Below are 19,952 nucleotides of genomic sequence, written 5' to 3'. Positions count from 1 at the left end.
ACAGCGGCGGCATAATAGGCCAGCCGTGCAGGCGAAAACACCAGTCGGCGACGCCGAAGGCCAGCCGGTCGGTGAAGATGTGGACGCCCATGAACGGTGGTGTGACCAACCAACCGTATAGGCAAAAACACTAGTCGGCGGCGACGGAGGCAAGCCGGCGGTGAAGTCGTAGACGCCCAACAACGGCGGCATAATAGACCAGTCGTGCAAGCGAAAACACCAGTCGGAGGCGGCGAAGGCCAGCCGGTCGGTGAAGACGTGGACGCCCATGAACGGTGGTGTGACCAACCAACCGTATAGGCGAAGGCACCAGTCGGCGGCGACGGAGGCAGGCCGGCGGTGAAGACGATATCGCCATCAGCAACGGCAGCGGCGCACACCAACCGTGGAGGTGATGAAACCAATCGGCAGCGACGAAGGCGGCCGGCGGTACATGTATAAAATAATAGATCAAATAATAATTAGTGATCTGTGAATTAAATCTAATTTATATAAGAAAATTTAGAACGATAAACCTGGTTTGTGATCCAATTTTGATTCAAGGCCTGTCAATGGATGAACCGTAGCATGCAGCCGTGTCATGCAGCCGTGTAGACATGTAATCGTCGGTAGCACATGCATGGATTAGTTTGGAGACCACTTTGTGCATGTAATAGCTGATTTGTCTATGGATTAATTTCCTTGACCACAGATTTGACCAGGTATATTTAATTTGTATCCTGGACTTTGTGTCTTGCCGTACGTATCCGAGTAGTATTGACTTGGTGATGTACAGGCTCAACCGACGGTGATCTTCGCATGATTTCGGCGGCGGCTGCTTGCTGATTGCTTCAAATCATGCCCTGGTGACGAAACCGACGGACCAACAGACATGGCAGCATTGTAGCGACGGATTTGATCTCACTGACAGAGGTAAAATTGACGATAACAAGCTGGTTGTAGATCGATTCGATCGGTGATTAATCTCCTGGTTGATTGACCAGATCCAGATAGAATTTTTGGCGACGAAGACCCTGCCCTTTTGTTGAGAAGATCACGGCCAAAGACAAGAGTAGCACCGATGACGCCGGCACAAAGTTCCATCGCACTTCTCGACGGAAAACTCGACGCAACCCCTACCTGGCGCGCCAACTGTCGAAACATGAATTCGGCAATAATAAAACGGGGTAGCGCACGAGACCTAAAAGTGGATGGATGTGGAGACAAAAGATTTAGACAGGTTCAGGCCCTCTCGATGAGAGGTAATACCCTACTCCTATTTGGGGATTTGAATCCGCCGGGTGTATTATAGATCTGACGATCTAGTTGTCTCATGCCCCCTAGAGGGCTTCCTGCCCACCTTATATAGGATGGGGGGCAGGATTACAAGATAGAAACCTTAACCAATACGGTATCAGTTTCCTAAATCTACTTTACAATCTTATCAAACCAGGACTTTAGGCCGTTCCATAATATATAGGGAAACGTAATACCCAAGTCACGATCTGTTACATATTCCATACATATATGTTATCCCCTATTACTAGTCGGATAACCATGCCGTGTGGATATGGGGTACCCATAATCTCCACATAAGGCAAATAGTTTATTGATTTTAATGCATATGTGACATCATCAACCACATTGTCTAAGCAGGTATGGGCGTTATTACTATCATTGGAGGTCACACACTGATCAAGGTGAGGTTATAGGACTATTGTAGAGGACCTTTGAGGATATTTGGCATTAACGTGAAACATAACTGGAACACAACATACCTCATGCCGCGTCAGCTGAAAGGGTATGAGGAAATAATTTATGATTTGATTGATTCATTGCACTTGATAATAAATTATGCCGAGATGAGGATGGTGATGGTGATGGTGAGGTTTTGCTTCTTACCGAGGAAGAATGGGACATAGCTATACGCATGTGTAAATTTGTAAAGCCCTTTCGTAGAACTTCAGTTTTGCTATTTGGAATGCACTATCCTACTTCTTGTTCGGTGCATGAATGTCTTTGGAAGTTATCACTTATCTTTGAAGAAAACCAACATGACAAAATTTTAGCTTCCATTGTTAAACCCATGCATGAAAAATTCCTCAAATACTTCACTGCTATTCCACCATTATTGCTTTAATTTGGTACTTGATCTTCATAAAAAGTTGAAAATCGTGGAGACTACTTTCATATCATTAGGTGATGCAATTGATCTTTGATTATTCAAAAGTTTATCAACATGCTAGAGATGAGTTGTTTAGAGTTTTCCATCTGTACCAAACTAAGCTAGATGTTGCTCACTGGGTGACTGAGGAGACCCCACAAAAAAGAAAAGCAAATCAAGTGCCCTCAATTTGTGGAAGAAGATCAGGGGTAGGACAAATTGGAACCCGGATGTTGTCACGTCCCAAAATGACTCTAAAATACATCCTCTAAATTATGCCTAGAATAATTAAAAAACTGTGTGAAAGCCTCCAACAATTAAAATGTACAAGGTTAAAAGTCAAATAAGGCTTAGAGGATTTTTGTATATTTCCTAAAAGCCTAAAATACGTAAATAAATTTTAGTGGAATTTTCAGAGCACAAATAATAATTGTTAAGAAATAAACAAAGTTAAAAAGGTTTTATAAAAAGAAAAACCCTAAAATCCCTCCTTCTCTCTAATGGGCCAAATTCGGCCCATCTCTCTCCCCCTCTCTCTCCTCTCCCCGCGGCCCACTCGGCCTCTCCCCGCGCGCGCGCCGCTGACGGGCGGGCCCGCCCGCCACCCTCGCTGACGGGTGGGGCCCACCCGTCATCCCCGACCTCCCGCCGCTCCCGCCGCCTCCCCCGCGCCTAGCGCCGCCGCCGCCGCCGAATCCGTCGCATCCCGTCGTCCCCGCGTTCAATCAATAGGGGGGAATTACTCCCCGTGATCCCCTCTCCCTTTCCCCCCATTTTTCCCTCTCTCTCTCGCGTTCAAACGGGCGGATTTGCCCCCGCAAATCTCGCCGGCGCCATTGATGGCGGCCGGACCTCCTGCGCCGGTTTCCTTCCCCTCCGGCCGCTCTCTCCCCCTTCCAACCCTATTTAAACCCTCCCCACACCTCCTCCGTCCGTTTCCACCTCTCGCCGCCCTTCCTCCTCGCCGGATTCGAGCTCGCGACGTCGCTCTCTCTCTCCGCCGTCGCCGCCAAGCTCCGGTCCGCCGCTGTCGTCGCCCCGGACCGCCTCCCACCTCGGCACCGCCTCCTTCGGGTTCGCCGCATCCTCGCCGACCTCATCCACCTCTCCGTTTCGGTCGCCGACCGCCGGAACGCCGTCGACCCCGTCGACCCGAGCCGCGCCGCCGCCTCCCTCTGCTCCGGCCGCCTCCTCCGTCGCCGCCGTCGCCCCAGGGTGAGCCGTGGATCGTCGCCTCCTTTCCCCCTTCCCTCCCCTCTCTCGGCCGCCGCTCCGCCGCGCCGGTGGTCGCCGGCGGCGACCATCGGGGCGTGGGCGCGCCGCCTCCCGCCGACCGCGCCGGCGTGGCCGCCCTCGGGCGCGCCGAGTGGCTGCCGCGTGGGGCCCGGCCGTCAGCCGCCCGCGCCCTCGGGTGCGGCTGACGTGTGGGGCCCACGGCGCCGGCCGGTGTGAGCCCGGGTGCACCCGGTCCACCGTGGACCGTGAGGCTGCCGCGTGGGCCCCACTCCCGTGAACCCGGTCCGCGCGCCCCTCCCCCTCGGCTGACGCAATAAACCCTTTTTAAATTAAAATTTAAATGAAGAAATTCGCAAATATTCATTTAAAGAGCATATAAACTTCAAATGGCCATAACTTGGCCATTTGAACTCAGAATTGGACTGTTAAAGTCTCTAATTTTTCCTTAAGAAGTCAAGAACCCATTTTTGTACTTTGTTCCTGCTTGTTATATGGAGTTTATTAGAGTAAAAGCCCTTTTATTTTCCATTGGTCGTATAGACGCTGCAGCTTCGGAAGATCTGCTCTTCGTGGAGGTTGAAGCCGACGTTTGGGAAAGCGAGCAAGGCAAGTCACATCATCCTTGAACATATTGAATCCCAGTTTATAAAATTATTTTGATTTAAATTATTGCATTATCGCTTTATTTAAATTCCCGCGTTATCACTGTTTTATCTAGCCATGCCTATTTACTTTTGTTATGACCTTATTATTGTTATTGTTATTATTACCTTGTTCACCCTGGAATAAACAAAACCCCAACTAGTGGACACTCTACTCATGGTACCAGTAGTATGATTTTAGGTAGATGCTTCGCTGGTTAATTAGGCAACATTAGGTGGTTTTACAACTGTAGACTTTGGGAATATTCTCATCACCTGGACACTATGGAATTGTTGGATCATTGTGGAATTGGATTCACACCTCCCCTCTATTCAAAACCCTCAAAATGGTTTTAGGCTGGGCTCGAGGTGCATGGTTTTGATAGTAGCACCTCGGCCATATAAGGACCGGTCCTCGGCCATATAAGGCTTAGTTTGTGGCTCAGTCTGGTTATAAACAAAAGTACACGGATGGAGATGGACGAAGTCGGGGGTCGATGGACATCTCTAGGACAAATGAAGGCTACACGAGCTGCGGCCCGGTAGTCGAGATGTCATGGCACAGGGCCGGTGTCCTGCTGCTAGGGGCTCAGTCCTGCCTACCTGTCCCGGGGGTTCCGGCCGTAGGTGGGGTTGGGTCGGTACTCTTGTCTATGGCTAGGATGGGTTGGAAACTATGTCACGTCTTCCGTCCGTATACCGTGGTGGTATGTGGCACGTGGTTACACGTGAGGAAGATGTGTCTTGTGGGTAATGATGTACACCTCTGATCAGAGTATAACCTATTCGAATAGCCGCGCCCTCGGTTATGGGCAAGCCGAGCAATGTACCCAAGTTAGTGTTTTTAATTCTTAAAACCTGCTTAACAACTAAAATGTGGAATGGTTGACCTGGGTTGGCTTGGGACGAGCTGGGACCCAGGGTCGGGTTACCAGTTCGGTCTGAATCATCGTAGGCCTTGGGTTAAGGCAGGCTCGTGTGGGTTCACGGCCTTGTTTAATAATATTATATAGCTCTAGAATCGTGTTTACAAAATAGCTTTGAGCAACTAAGTGTCTTTTAATGCTGTTTACTGCAAACCCTAACCCTTTATACTATAACCCCCTTGTACTCCCTTGCATTTATTCTGCACTTATGGGTGTGTCTTGTTGAGTACGGTGGTTGTACTCAGTCTTGCTCAATTTTTTTCCCAAACCCAGAAGAGGAGCCCCTGGACGATGAAGGCTTTGGTGTCTAGCTCGTGCCTGCCGTCAAGCGCCTGTGGTCGTCGCCCTAGTCTTCCGCTGTTTTTCGTTCGTCTTCTTGTGTGCTGGGTCTTCGCCGCCCATGTAATAAATTAATTAATTACGCTTCCGCTTGTTAAACTCTGAATTGTATCAACTTTTGGTGTACCTTGCCTCCTGGGACAAGGAATAATGCACGCACGTAAGGAACGCCCGTTGGGTTATTTCCGGTCGTGACAGATGTAGAGCATAACCATTGCCTCAACACCAATCACACAAAACATAATGGAACACTTGATGGCAAAAATGTTGATCTCCTTAAGTGGTGGAATTAGACTCTTCCTGTGTAGCTCACTTCAGACAAGATGTTATATTGGTTCAAGCATATATCCTCTATCTCTTTAAAGCAAGCATTTAGCCAGGTTGGAAGAATTATAACTATTGAAGAACTGATGAGACAGTTCTTCATGCCTAGCACCTGAGAAAGTTGAGACATACTTTTGCCTTAAAGACTGGATAGAAGCATATCAACAAACTGTTGGTATTTCTTACGATTACAGATAAAATCCGCATGCGCACGGATATACGGATGTAGCACTTCCACTACGGAGTATTCAATGGGTATCGAATCCAAGGGAACGTGTGAGATTAATTCTTCCTCCGGTTCATCCAAGGACACCAAGCGAATGTAGGCAGAGGATAGAGAGGATTTCCTAGTGAGAAACAGTGTCTAGGGAAAGCTTAGTTTTAATCCTAACGCAATACTTCAGGCACTGTCAACCCGCTGTTTCCAGATGTCGCTTTACTCCGTACCCGGACAGGGAGGACTTAAGTGCTCTTGAGGGCTGTCACCACCTCTACACCCACCAAAAACGTACTATAGGATACGCAGCAATTACAGGATAATAATTACCTCTAAACACCATGTCTAAGCAATTAAAATCTACTTTAGTGTTTATAACTCACCAAAGCAATCACTATATTTTAGTTGATTATAGTGAACAATAATCCCGTATGCTAATTAGGAACTAACCAAGAGATAATTCTCACAAGATAAATCTAAATTACTTAGGAAAATAATTCTATTAATAATAGAGTAATAAACAGAATAAAAGAGACAGGAAAGGATTACCGACAGATCCGGAATTCCTCCGACTTCTTCTACTCTACTCTCTTCCTAATTCTAGTATACAAATAGTACAATAGAGCCTCTTGTAATTCAGCTCAAGCTTGGGAGTGTGTGTGGGAGTGAAGGAGTGAAGCTCCTTAAATAGGACAGTTAATGACGGTTGGCGAAGGGGAAATGTCCGAAGTGCCCTCCAACCATCATCAGGGATGCATCCGGGACGTCCATGCCAAACCCCAGCCTGAACGGCTGAGATGCTGATTCAGTGGCTAGGCCCATCTGGCCTGGCCTTTGGCCCATCTCCCCCTCTGATCCTGCTCTATCCAATTCTCGGAGTTTTGGGCTGATTCTCCAGTGTTTTGATAAAGTTCAAAGCCCATCCTTGTATGGATATGTTTCCTTCTCCACTTTAGTTTGATTTTCCTCCCAACTTCTGGGTTCATCACCTGCATTGAATAAATACCAACACTCATGGAATATGTTAGAAATAATCCCTACCACTATGTTGGATGTTTTATTATCTGGACATTATGTAGATGTTGGCGATATAAATTTAGCACTTAATAGCCGCCAACACAGATGCAACACTGGCTAGAGGATCTAGAGATTGCCGATGCAACAGCCAACACATTGGTGGAATTTGGCATCAACACCGATGACAACGTGCCAATAAGAATTAATAATGTAATATATGTAATAGTGTAAGTCAATCATTGTACTCTTTTCCTTTTCCGGAGGAACCCTACTTTAGGGAGTAAGGTTTTTAACAAGGTAACAACTTTGTATCCCTACTATGAAATCAATTTATTTGCAGTGCATATTTTTATTTTATTTTCCTGCATAGTTAGAGGAGGCAAAACAAATCTCAGTATCCCATGCGCAGGTAGCTGAGCGAGGCGAGAAACTGAGTTAGACCATATCGTTTTCCCTCTATATCATATTTCCCTCCGAAAATTTCAGAACTCCCAAGTTGTTTCTTTTTCCCTCCTCTGTTTGCAGATTGGCCGCTTAGAACAGCCACAAACCAGAGCAACCAGACAACTAGAGTACTAGTGTCGATTATAGAAATCAGCAATGAGAAAAGAGTTAACGCATGAGATCTAGAGTGGATGAGTAAAGGGACAAGATTTAGACAGGTTCAGGCCTTCTCAATGAAAAGTAATACCTACTCCTATTTTGGAGATTGCATCCAGTATTGTATTGATCTTATGATCAAATTGTGGTCATGACCTTGAGAGGCTCCTTTCCCTCCTTATATAGGCTTGGGGGTAGGGTTACAAGAAGGAAAGCCCAACCGAATACGACATAGGTTTCCTTATCCTCTTTTACTATAAAGTTATAACTCACTAACTCCTAAACTTAACATGCAAAGATTCTACATCATCATCCATTAACAAGATGTCATATCATCATCCACTAAAAATCATTAATTTAAACATCATGCAAACATGCTATATTATCTATAATTTTATAATTTATTAAATTTTATAGCTTTTAAAATACAAGCATGTTAAATCATCATCCCACATAATTCACATAACATTTCAATTTATGTATTCATTATTTTTTTATAATATGCTTTGTACTTATATAGTTCATCCTCACTTAGTTAATGTTATTTCTCTCCTCTCATTAAGTCGTATCACATCAATTATTTTTAGTGCTTAAGTGATTAATCTATGGTCCAAATTATCCCTCTCCTTTTCTTCTGTCTAAACTATCTCAATACTTTTCTTCTTTTGTAAAGTCATATCACCTTACTTTTACATTTGAATCATCATTCTATATACTATTTAAATTTAAATTATCATAAGCCATGTTAACTTACATAATCTTATGTTGTCTAGCTATCTTACACATTATTTGTACTTGTTCTTGTCATACTAAACTCCCGTGGCAATGCGCGGGATTTCACATAGCACATGTATAATAACTAAGACTTATAAACTATACCTTGGAATACAAGACAACTCAACTTTCAAAACCCCATGGATCCATTCGTCTCCTATCTCCAGTTGGATAAGCCGTCCGTGTAGGTATAGGTACCTATAGGGTTTATTAGGTTGCTCGCATTTCCTTAGCCTGGTCCAGCTCCCTCATCTAGGCCGAGTTTGTCCTAGCTAAGGAGATACACATGCAACTGTTTTGTTGTTTGCATTGGTTCAGCCTAATTAGCATGAGATTTTGTTTGGTTAGTTGCATTAGAAATACAGTTTAAATGTTTGGTTACTTGCATTAGAAATACAGTTTAAAAGAGATTTTGTTTGGTTGGTTATATGGATCTCATATGTGAATACCTAGGGTGAGATTACCACTTAGAACTAATGGATGAAAATTTCTACCATCCAAAAACTGATTTTTGTAATTCAAAGCAGTTTAGGTTATAATAAAATCCATATATTGTCTAAAGCAAAAGAAAAATATTGCTAGATATCGCTGTGCACAAGATGTTGATATATGATGAATCGGTAACACAAAATAGAAAAAGTAAAAGAGAAAACAAAAAACAAAAATCAAAGCCGGTCAGGTGTTCAGCTTGCCGTTCAATTCGCTGCTCCCAGCTTACCGTCCGCCGCTCGCCGCTCCCCGCTCCCAGCCCATCACAGCAGCTGTGGTGTCCAGATGACCAGATCCGACGGCTAGCTGTGACCCCTGTGGCGGCCGGAATTCGGACGGGCAGGCAGTCGGGGAAGGGAGACGTTGGTGGCGACGACGTAGGAAGTGGTGCAGCACCGACGATGGCGAGGTAGGCGGAGGGAGTGATAGATACAGAAGTAGATAGTGGCTGTGGCTTCTCCACGAGGTCCACGCGAGCTCCGCCAAGGCACTTGGCTCCGCCTACTCCAGATCCAGCCCTCATCTCCACAGGGGCTGACTGAGCTCCAGCCGCTCGTCGCCGCCTGCTCACAAATTCAGTTGTTGTGAGTTGTGACCCTGCAGCCGCCTCCAGCCCTCATCTCCAACGTAGCCGGCCGAGCTCCACCAAGCCCCTCGTCTCTGCCGTCTTCTCGCCGGTTGTTCTTCCCTGCTTGCTCGTCTCCGGCGGTCGGTGGGGACGGAAACCGCGGCTTGTAGGAGGACGAGGAGATCAGGAGCCGGGTGAGAGCAGGGCAAATACTCGGGTGGGGCGGTGACCCCAGCGAGGCCGGTGCATGTGCGGGTGCAGCGCCTTGCACTCGCGGGTGCCGCGCGCTGCATGTGACGGGCCAGGCTGTGTTGCGAAGCTCGATTCGAGCTTTTTCCCTCAGCCTGGCTCTGGGCTCCGTTTTGCAGCCGCTCGACCTGGCCCAACCAAACGTGCAAGCAACCAAACACAGGTGAGGTTGCATCCCAGATGCGGGCCAAGTGCGAACCAGACAACCAAACACGCCCATAATTTCCACAAAGAGTGCTAGACAAGCAGGTTGCAGGCGAGGCGAGCTTGCCGCTTCGTCGGGCCTTGTTAGAAATAATCTTGTACTAGGTGATCATATTTATTTTGTTGCATAGCATCACATTTAGTTGTAGGAGTAGACTAATTTAGTTGTCAGCTGCATGCATTAGTCGTTGTGGCATAGCGAGCTAATCTCCCGTGAAGCACAAAATATGTTAGAGTGCTTATAGTAGATTGGCAGCCAAGTAGTGCGTGCGTGCAGGTTGGATTAGTCTCAGGATTATGTGGTGAATTAGTCTTGCATGTATTAGTTAGTTGCAGATGCATGTGCATGCATGCAGGTTAGTTGGTTGGTGCAAGCAACGACGTCGGCGAGGACTCAGTAGTGGAGATGTGGCCTGAGTCAAACAGTTGCGATACTTGTAGAGTTGCGGCCAAGTAAACCGGACGTGGGTGTCGTGTGTAGCTTGAGAATCGGAACAACCAGCTTCGTGTGTGTATGTGCGATTAGTAGTATGCGTGAGTTATAAATAGCTGCTCATTGTTATCATTTAGTTTATAAGAGAAAAACCAGTGAAAAGGGCACAAGTTGTTTTGGTGCCGTAAAGCTCTTGTGTGTTTGCTTCTGTGTTTGTGTTTCTTCCTCTCTGCCTCCTGCCTCGTTCAGAAAGTGTAGCCTGTATTCGCGTGAGTTGCTTAATTTGATTCCCAACAGGCCTTCTGCTTCCACGCGAGGTGGCCTGTGGCTAGCAGAGAACACTGTGTCACCGTGAAGCACGACTCCACGACCACAAGCAGGCGAGCAGCGATCTTCTTGTGCTTCTCTTCTCTAGGAGGCCAGAAGCGAATCCACGATCAGGAGCAATTAACAGGCCCGTCGGGCTTCGCAGAAGTGTGCTCTGTTATGAAACGCCACGAGATTTAACGTGGAAAACCCTCTTAAAACAGGAGAGAAAAAAACCACGGGCGCCAGCCTGAGGTGAGGTTAAATCGCCGCACGGCGGCTTACAAGAGATATATATATGGTGGAACCCTAAAAGGGATAACGATCCATACCAAACTGGCATTTATTAAGTGCAAATAAATTTGGATCACAACTCAACAAACTCCACCTTAAGACAAATTCCTTCTTGTAGTATGAATCAATCCTTCACCCTGAACACAACAAAGACAAAAACACTTTCGGCGCCAAATAGCCTCTTGGGCTAAACCACTATACCAACTAAGCTTGAGCAAAACTCAAACTTAGCAACAGGAACAGGCTTTGTCATCATATCAGCAGGATTATCATGAATACTTATCTTGCATACCTTTAGCTTACCTTGCGCGACTACATCACGAACATAATGGTACTTGATATCAATGTGCTTTGTCCTCTCATAAAACATCTGATCTTTAGTAAGGCAGATAGCACTTTGACTGTCACAAAACAAGTTAATGCAAGAATCAACTCCACAAAGCTCAACAAAAAATCCTTTCAACCAAACTGATTCTTTACATGCTTCAGCAATAGCCATGTATTCTGTTTCAGTGGTAGACTGGGCAACAACAGGCTGCAATGTTGCCTTCCAACTCATAGCACAACTACCAATGGTAAACACATAACCTGTGAGTGACCTTCTCTTATCCAAATCTGCAGCAAAATCAGAATCCACATATCCAACAAGCCCCTTATCAGTCCTGCCAAACTTCAAGCAAGCATCAGCTGTGCCTCTGAGGTACCTGAAAATACACTGAACAGCTTTCCAGTGTTCTTTACCAGGATTCGTCATGTATCTACTAACCAAACTCATAGCATGAGATAAATCTGGACGGGAACAAACCATGGCATACATCAAAGAACCAACAGCACTAGAATATGGAACTCTTGTAAAGCTGATAATTTAAAATGAGGTGCAATAGGAGTACAAACAGGCTTTGCATCATGCATGTTAAAACGCTGAAGAACCTTCTTAATGTAGCTTTGCTGACTAAGAAATAACAAACCAGAATTTCTATCTCTAGTGATTTCCATACCTAGAATTTTCTTAGCAGCACCAAGATCCTTCATATCAAACTCACTACTCAACTGTTTCTTCAATGTAGTGATTTGTTCCTTGCTCTTGGCAGCAATCAACATATCATCACAGCAAGTATATAGGTGATCCATTAACAAATTTAATATACACACAGCTATCAAATTCAGACCTCTTAAAGCCATGTGACAACATAAATGAATCAAACTTTTTATACCATTGACGAGGAGACTGTTTCAAACCATACAAAGATCTTTTCAACTTGCAAACATAATCCTCCTTACCAGGTACAATGAACCCTTCTGGCTGGTCCATATATATCTCCTCCTCAAGCTCTCTATGTAAAAATGTTGTCTTCACATCTAACTGCTCAAGCTCAAGATCATGCATAGCAACAATACTGAAGAATGTGCGAATGGAACTATGCTTTACAATTGGAGAGAACACATCATTATAATCAACACCAGCAATTTGACTGAAACCTTTTGCTACTAACCTTGCCTTAAACCTCAGAGGCTCACTAGGAGATAAGCCCTCCTTTCTCTTGAAGATCCATTTACAACGAACAGACTTCTTCTGTTTTGGCAAGTGCACAAGCTCCTATGTGCCATTCTTCTCAAGAGACTGCATCTCCTCCTGCATAGTTGAGATCCACTTCTCACGGTCTCCAGAAACAACATGTAGCGCCCGATCCGTCGTGGCGCCTAGCGGGAAAATTATCTCCTAAAAACCCTAATTGCGAAATTTGTTTCTTCGCTTGTTGTCTAGTGTCCGTGCCATCTCAAGATCTCAATCCCCGATCTATCGTCGAGTTCAATTCCGAATCCAAATCCTTCCAAATCAAATTCCTCCGCAAAAGTCCATTTTGCCTCCCCCGGGGTCGATGGGCCGATTTTCTCTCGGCCCATCTTCCCCTCTCCCCCGGCCCTTTCCCCTCTCTCCCCGGCGCCCTCTCTCTCTCTCGCTCTCTCCCCCGGCGCGCTCCCGCTCTCTCTCTCCCCCTCTCCCTCCGCTCCGCCCCGCGCCGCGCGCGCGAGCGCGCGTCGCCGCGCCGAGTGCCCCTCCCTCGCGCGCCGCACGCAAGCGCGAGAGCCGCGCCCTGCGCCTCTCCGCTCTGCCCGCGCGCGTGCGCGTGAGCCGCCCGCGCAGCCGCTTGGCCCCGCGAGCCAGCGCGCGTGCCCGAGCCGCGCCACTCCATCCGCCGCGCCTCCCGTTGCGAGCCGCGCGCGCGTGCCGGGGTGGCCGACCGCCCGGTCGCCGCCGCCGTCAGCCTCTGCACGCGCCTGTCACCAGTCTCGCCGCTCCGCTCCAAACCGCCCCGCCGTCATCGCCGTCGTCATCGCCCGGCCCCGCCACTCCGCGCGCAAGCCGCCAAGGGACGGAGGCAGCATCCCTCCTCCCTCTGCCGCGTCGCCCCCGCTCACCTCCTCCTTTTTCCCGAATTGGCAAAGGGGCAAGCCCCATATCTCCCCCTCCTTTTCCCCTTTTTCTCCTCGCCGGCGTCATCCTCCCTGTCGCCGCTTTGGCCGCGACCGCCGAGCGCCAGCTCGCGCCCTTGACCGCGCAAGTCCGTTCCCAAACCGACATTGCCGCCCATTTAAACCCCAGCCTCCCCTTTCCCTTCCTCTTCCATTCGCCTCCGTGCCATTGCCGCCGCTCCCGTGCTCTGTCTCGCCTCCGCCGTCCATCGCCAAGCGCCGGGAGAGCCGGTGCGTTCGTGGACGCGGAAGGGGACTCCGGGCGTGCCCTCTTCTTCCTCTTCCTCGGCCCGAGGCCGGAGAGATCACTCCCGCGCCGTCGGCCTCTCGTCACCGTGCCCGTCCCGCACGGTAGTGCCTCCCTCCGTTCTTCCTCCTCGCTCCATCTCCCTCCCCTTAGCTTTCGGTAGTAGCTCGAGTAGCCTCCCCGAAGTTAGCCGGCGCAGCCCCGACCGTTGCCGTCGCTCGCCGTGTGCTCGCCGCCGTCGCCGCCCGAGCTCGGAAGCACCGCTCGTCGCCGGCCTCGCTCGGCGTAGTTCCGCCCAATCCGACGCTAGCATCGGATTCCCGTAACCGCGTAGATGCTCTCGCCGCCGGGAATTAGCCCCTAGTGACCTCGTCGCCGTTTCCCCCTTCTCCCGCCGCCGGTTGCCGCCGCCGCAATCCGCCGCCGTCGAGCAACCCCCGGCAAATCCGACCCGTTGGTTCGTCTCCCCTCGTCACGTGCAACCGCCCGGTGTGCTCGCTTTTACCCGTATCGCCGTGGTTCGCTCCGTCGCTCGCCGCTGTCGACCGCCGTCCGTTCCGGCCGGCGTCGTCGTCTACCTCCCGCCAGCCCGCGTGGTAGCCACGTAGGCGCCACGTCGGCGCCAGCTCAGCCTAGACCGGGTCGAGCCGACCCCGGTCAGTCCCTCCCCGTGCGCGCGTTCCACCGCGAGCCGTGAGGCTGAGCGTGGGCCCGCCGTACCTGCGTCCACCGCGAACCGCGTGCGTACACCACGTCCATCCTCCACCCTAGCGCCGCGCCGCGTGCTCCCTCCGCACGGTGAGCCGAGCCGCTGACAAGCGGGTCCCACCCGGGACCGCGCGTGGTGAGCCCGGTCAACCAGACTCTCTCTCCTTCCTCCGCGCGCGCGCGTCTTGGGCCGCCTTGGGCCACCTTCTTGGGCCGGCTGGCCCGTTAAGCTCGGCCGAGCCGCCCTTTCTCTCGGGCCGCGCCCTAGCCGCCCGAGGGAAGTCTATATTCCCTCCCTCTCCCTTTTTCTTTTCTTTTCTTTTCCAAAAAGGATTTAATTAAATCCTTTTCCTTTAGACCAAAAATCCAATAATCTTAGAAATTCAATATCTTCCCCACCGTAAATCCGTTTGACTCCGTTCAACTTCCAAAATTCCCCAAATCTCGAGATCTATCTAATGGCACGCTTAGAGGTCATTAATAGGGCTTTACTTTTCGCCGTTTGTTGAGTTGTCCCGTTTCGCGTGTAGTTCCGGAGCCAGAAGACCCGCAGTGCGAGGATTTCGAGGATCAAGCTCCAGATCTCGAGCAAGGCAAGCCACCTTTGAACATCTTGAGCCTATATTTGAAATTTAATTATATTGCTTGCAAAATATTATGCATTGATAGGATTGCACTTAATCTTTGTCCCGTCTGCAAGGCAGATTGGCGGACCTGCCTAATTTGTTGCATTTGATCCTTCCTTTGTTAATTGTTATACCATGTCCCCTTGTAACCACCCAGTTGCGCCTCGATATTCGTGCACTCTATGCGAGTATCGACGGTCGTCTTCAAAACTTAAAATCTGAAAAACAACTTGGGTAAAACTTTGGTTTTACAAAAGACTTGGAAAACCCGACACCTGGGTCGGTGCTTGCGAACTAAATGAACTTCTAAAACCGCGGACCAGGGAACGTACCGGGTGTACGGTTTTCCCCCGGACACACCCCAGTTGCTTCCTCTCGCCGTGGTCCACGCTTTATCCGCACTGCGCGGAAGCGTGTTGTTGGTTCTTCCACCGTGTTCCGTTTCCACCACCCAGCTCCCCCACCGCCAGCGGCCCGTGCTGCTGCTGGCCCTCGACAGGTTCCGCCGGTCCCTTCGCGTCAGCCGATCGACGTTTCTTCGACAGAGGAGCCGACTACAGGAGGCAGCCAGGCCGACGAGGAGTAGAGGAGGCAGTCTTCTGCAGCCGTCCGTGTGATAGGCCCTTTTGTTCTGCCGCCAACTCTTTTGGAGTCGTGGCGAGGTAGTGCGTGCGTGTGTTTGTTGTGGGTGTTGTTTGGTAGTCTGGTTCTCCTAGGTGGTGTGCGCACAGTCAAGCTCGGCGTAGCTCTGTGACTTGTCCACACCCGTTGTATCAGGTGTTTTTATGATTTGAAAAATTCAGTTTATACCTAGTGTGTGCTATCTGAGTTGCTATTTACTTTGCTCCTTGCCCTCCTAAGTGCTGATCTGACTCTTACCCCGCCCTCTTCTGGGAGTTTAGATGGCTAGCCGCCCCTGCCGTGCAGCTCGTGCGCCAGCCCACTTCGGTTTTGAAGAAGGTAGAGTCGAACCAGAAGCAAATCATGAATCAGCTAATGAGCAGTCTCACCGCAGCAACAATTCGCACCGTACTGTTTCCCGTAACGCAGAAGTTGAGCAACCCCGCCGTAGCAACCGCTCGCATCGCACAGCTTCCCGTGATTCAGAGATGGAACAGTCTCACCGCTCTCACCGCACTGCTAGTCACAATTCTGGAGAAGAACGCCTCCCTTCCCCACCTCATGTGGAAAACAACATGCAACACTTAATGGCAGTTCAGACACAAATCTTGCAAGGAATAGCCGCAGCCGTAGCCGGTTATCAGCATAATGTGCATGGAAATGGCCACCCTCACATGGGCAACAATAGATCCAAGCTGACAGATTTTCTAAGGTCACGTCCGCCAGAGTTCTCTCAGACCGTCGAGCCCGTCGAGGCTGACGATTGGCTGAAGGATGTTGAAAGAAAATTCAACTTAGTGCAGTGTACTCCTGTTGAGAAGACGCTCTACGCCTCTCACCAACTAAGAGGACCTGCTGCAGATTGGTGGGAGAATTACTGCAATGGACACCCTGAACCCACTAACATTGCTTGGGATGAGTTTGCCACGGCTTTCCGTGCAGCTCATGTGCCTGAAAGCACCATTGACATGAAGAAAGAGGAATTCAACAGGCTTAAGCAAGGCAACACCAGTGTCAATGAGTACCTAAGTCAGTTCAACAAGTTGGCTCGGTACGCCCCTGAGGAGGTGGACACAGACAAGAAGAAGATCAGGAAGTTCTTGAAGGGAATCGCAGTTGGGATGAGACTCCAGTTGCTTGCTCATGACTTCCCCACTTTTCAACACATGATCAACAAGGCACTTCTACTTGAGGATGCCAGAAAAGAGGCTACCGAAGAGTACAAGAAACACAAGTCTAACCATCAGGGAAATTCTTCCCGAGGCGCGCCTCGCCCTCGCTACGGTCAACCCGTGCAATACCACCAGTCGGTCACTCAGGCTAACCGCCAGCCAGGCTACGCCCCTCGTCCTCAGATAAACCGTCCGGCACCTCAGCCACAGCAGCGTGCCCCTAGTGGCAATACTGCGCCAAACAGCGTTACCTCCTTCAAGTCACCTCAAGGACCGTCAGCAGTTCAGTGTTTCCGGTGCAACCAGATGGGTCACTATGCTAGACAGTGCCCTCAGAATCCTACCAACACCAACTCAGGGCATGCTAATGGCAGCACTGCCAGAACTCCTACTCCAGCGGCAGCTAAGTCTCGTCCTAGCACTCAGGCAAGTGGACAAGGTTCACGTGCTTCCAACCACTTTGGTCGAGGCCGTGTGAATCACATTCAAGCTGAAACCGCTCAGGATGCTCCAGACGTTGTGATGGGTATGTTCTCTGTCAACTCCGTACCCGCAATAGTTCTGTTTGATTCAGGAGCTTCCCATTCTTTCATATCACAAGCTTTTGTGAAAAGAAATGGTTGGAAAACCCAAAATTTACGTGTACCAATGATAGTACATTCCCCTGGAAGGAATATAAAGGCAACTCAAATATGCCCGGAAGTTAACCTTAGAATTGAGGAAGTTGACTTCCTAGCCAAACCGATAGTCCTAGACTCGCAAAGCTTGGACATCATCCTAGGGATGGATTGGTTGGCTAAGCACAAAGGACAGATAGATTGTGCCGAAAAGTCCATCACCTTGCAAGGACCTGGAGGAAAGCAAGTCCGCTTTACCCCTAACACTCCTACCGCAAGTCGGTCTATCTTAACCTGTTTACAAGTCACCTCCTTGGAGTCGGTGCCCATAGTTTGTGAATATCCCGACGTATTTCCGGAAGAATTAACAAGAATGCCACTAGACCGAGAGATTGAGTTCGCCATAGAACTGGCACCAGGCACCGCACCAATTGCAAAAAGACCCTACCGAATGGCAGCTAATGAGTTAGCAGAAGTTAAAAGACAAATCGAAGAGCTGGAAAGTAAAGGTTATGTACGACCTAGCTCATCCCCTTGGGGAGCCCCAGTGCTTCTGGTTAAGAAAAAGGAAGGCTCTGAGAGAATGGTAATCGACTATAGAGCCCTGAATGAAGTAACTATAAAGAACAAGTACCCGTTGCCACGGATCGACGATTTATTCGATCAACTTAAAGGAGCAAGAGTTTTCTCAAAAATTGACTTGAGGTCAGGTTACCACCAACTGAAAATCAGATCTGAAGATATCCCAAAGACCGCTTTCTCAACGCGTTATGGTCTATATGAGTTCACAGTAATGTCCTTCGGACTCACCAATGCTCCAGCATTCTTCATGAACTTAATGAACAAAATCTTCATGGAATACCTGGACCAGTTTGTTGTGGTATTCATCGATGACATCCTGATATACTCCAAGAACGAGGAAGAACATGCTGAACACCTGAGGTTGATAATGGAAAATCTTAGGGATCATCAACTATTCGCAAAATTCTCGAAATGCGAATTCTGGTTAGACCGAGTAGCATTTCTTGGACACGTGATTTCCTCCAATGGTGTCGAAGTAGATCCCAGCAAGGTTGAAGCTGTACTTGCTTGGAACCCGCCCAAGAATGTGTCAGAGATCCGCAGCTTCCTTGGCTTAGCTGGATATTATCGAAGATTCATTGAAGGATTCTCTAAGCTAGCCAGACCTATGACCGAGCTGTTAAAGAAGGAAAAGAAATTTCAATGGTCTGCAGCCTGTGAAGACAGCTTCCAAGAAATGAAGAAAAGGTTGACCACTGCCCCAGTTCTCACCTTGCCAGATATCCGAAAAGATTTCGAGATCTTCTGTGATGCATCAAGACAAGGCTTAGGATGTGTCCTAATGCAAGAACGAAAGGTTGTGGCCTATGCATCCAGGCAGCTCAGGCCTCATGAAGTCAATTATCCCACCCATGATCTCGAGTTGGCAGCCGTGGTTCATGCTCTTAAGATCTGGAGGCACTATTTAATCGGGAACAGATGTGAAGTATACACTGATCACAAAAGTCTTAAGTATATCTTCACACAGACCGAGTTAAATATGAGACAGAGAAGATGGTTGGAACTAATCAAGGATTACGATCTTGGAATCCACTATCACCCTGGTAAAGCCAACGTGGTCGCTGATGCGCTAAGTCGCAAGGCCTATTGCAATGTAGCTCAAATACGGCCTGACCAAGATCACCTGTGCAGAGAATTGCAGAAGTTAATGCTGACCGTGGTACAGTCAGGTGTCCCTGCCAGCTTGACAGTACAGCCTACCCTAGAGTCGCAAATCCGGGAGGCTCAGAAAGACGACGAAGGGATAAAAGAATTAATAAAAAGAATACAGGAGAAGAAAGACACCAATTTCTCCATAGACAACCAAGGCACAGTTTGGTGCGGTCCACGCATCTGTGTACCGGCCAAGAAGGAGTTAAGAGATCTCATCCTAAAGGAAGCTCATGAGTCCGCCTATTCCATTCATCCAGGAAGTACGAAGATGTACCAAGATATCAAGGCATACTTCTGGTGGGCTGGAATGAAGCGAGATGTCGCAGAATACGTAGCCCTGTGTGACATTTGCCAAAGAGTCAAGGCGGAACATCAGAGGCCAGCTGGTCTGCTGCAACCCCTACCGATTCCCGAGTGGAAACCCGTTAGGAGGTTTGGGATGTCCGGCAAGTTAGCACCCCGCTACATCGGCCCCTACCTCATAACCGCCAGACGTGGCGAAGTGGCTTATCAGCTTGAGCTACCTGAAGGTCTCGCAGATGTGCACAACGTGTTCCACGTATCCCAGCTAAAGAAATGTCTTCGAGTTCCAGAAGAGCAAGTTCCCCTGGGTAATATCGTGCTGGAAAAGAATCTGACCTACAAGGAAAGACCGATCAAGGTTCTTGAAGAGGCAGAACGTCAGACTCGAAGGAAGACCATCAAGTTCTACAAAGTCCAATGGAGCAACCATTCTGAAGATGAGGCAACCTGGGAGCGAGAAGATCTTCTCCGCGCCGAGTTTCCGGAGCTGCTCCCTTAGGTGCTGAATCTCGGGGTCGAGATTCTTGTTAGGGGGGTTGGTCTGTAGCGCCCGTTCCGTCGTGGCGCCTAGCGGGAAAATTATCTCCTAAAAACCCTAATTGCGAAATTTGTTTCTTCGCTTGTTGTCTAGTGTCCATGCCATCTCAAGATCTCAATCCCCGATCTATCGTCGAGTTCAATTCCGAATC

This window comes from Oryza sativa, chromosome 7 (genome assembly GCF_034140825.1).
Source record: "Oryza sativa Japonica Group chromosome 7, ASM3414082v1".
Taxonomy (NCBI): domain Eukaryota; kingdom Viridiplantae; phylum Streptophyta; class Magnoliopsida; order Poales; family Poaceae; genus Oryza; species Oryza sativa.
The sequence above is the reverse complement of the archived record's forward strand: the minus strand, read 5'-3'. Positions refer to the sequence as shown.